The 381-nt window shown below is 33.9% G+C and overlaps 1 protein-coding gene across 1 annotated transcript in view; it reads left to right on the plus strand.

The window, feature by feature from the left end:
• The window catches only part of LOC106101769 (rhoGEF domain-containing protein gxcI-like), a 20,926-nt gene that overhangs the window by 19,694 nt on the left and 851 nt on the right, over positions 1 to 381 (plus strand). The gene's annotated exons all lie outside the window — the stretch shown is intronic.

The raw sequence follows: 381 nt of genomic DNA on the forward strand, positions 1-381 counted from the left end.
TTACGGTTCCCGTGGGATTCATTAATTTAGTTTTTTAATATTTACTCGATCTTTCTGCAACGGTTCAATATATCTTATTGAAATTTGGCACAGATATAAAACAAAGTCTGGAGTACACATGGGATAAGCTTCATCCCAGAGAAATGTCCAGTTCCCGAGGGATACGTAGCTTTTTGTAATTTATATAGTTTGTATGTTGTCTAATACCACGCGGACGAAGTCGCGGGCAACAGCTCGTAATAAATAATTAAAACATAGCCTCATGTTACTCAGTGATAACGTAGCTTTTTAAAGGTGCAAGAATTTTTGAAATCTGCCCAATAGTTTTTGAGTTATTTCAATATAAAAATACAAATCTTTTCTCTTCGAATATTGGTATAT

Source organism: Papilio polytes, unplaced genomic scaffold (assembly GCF_000836215.1).
Source record: "Papilio polytes unplaced genomic scaffold, Ppol_1.0 DF824493.1, whole genome shotgun sequence".
Lineage (NCBI taxonomy): Eukaryota > Metazoa > Arthropoda > Insecta > Lepidoptera > Papilionidae > Papilio > Papilio polytes.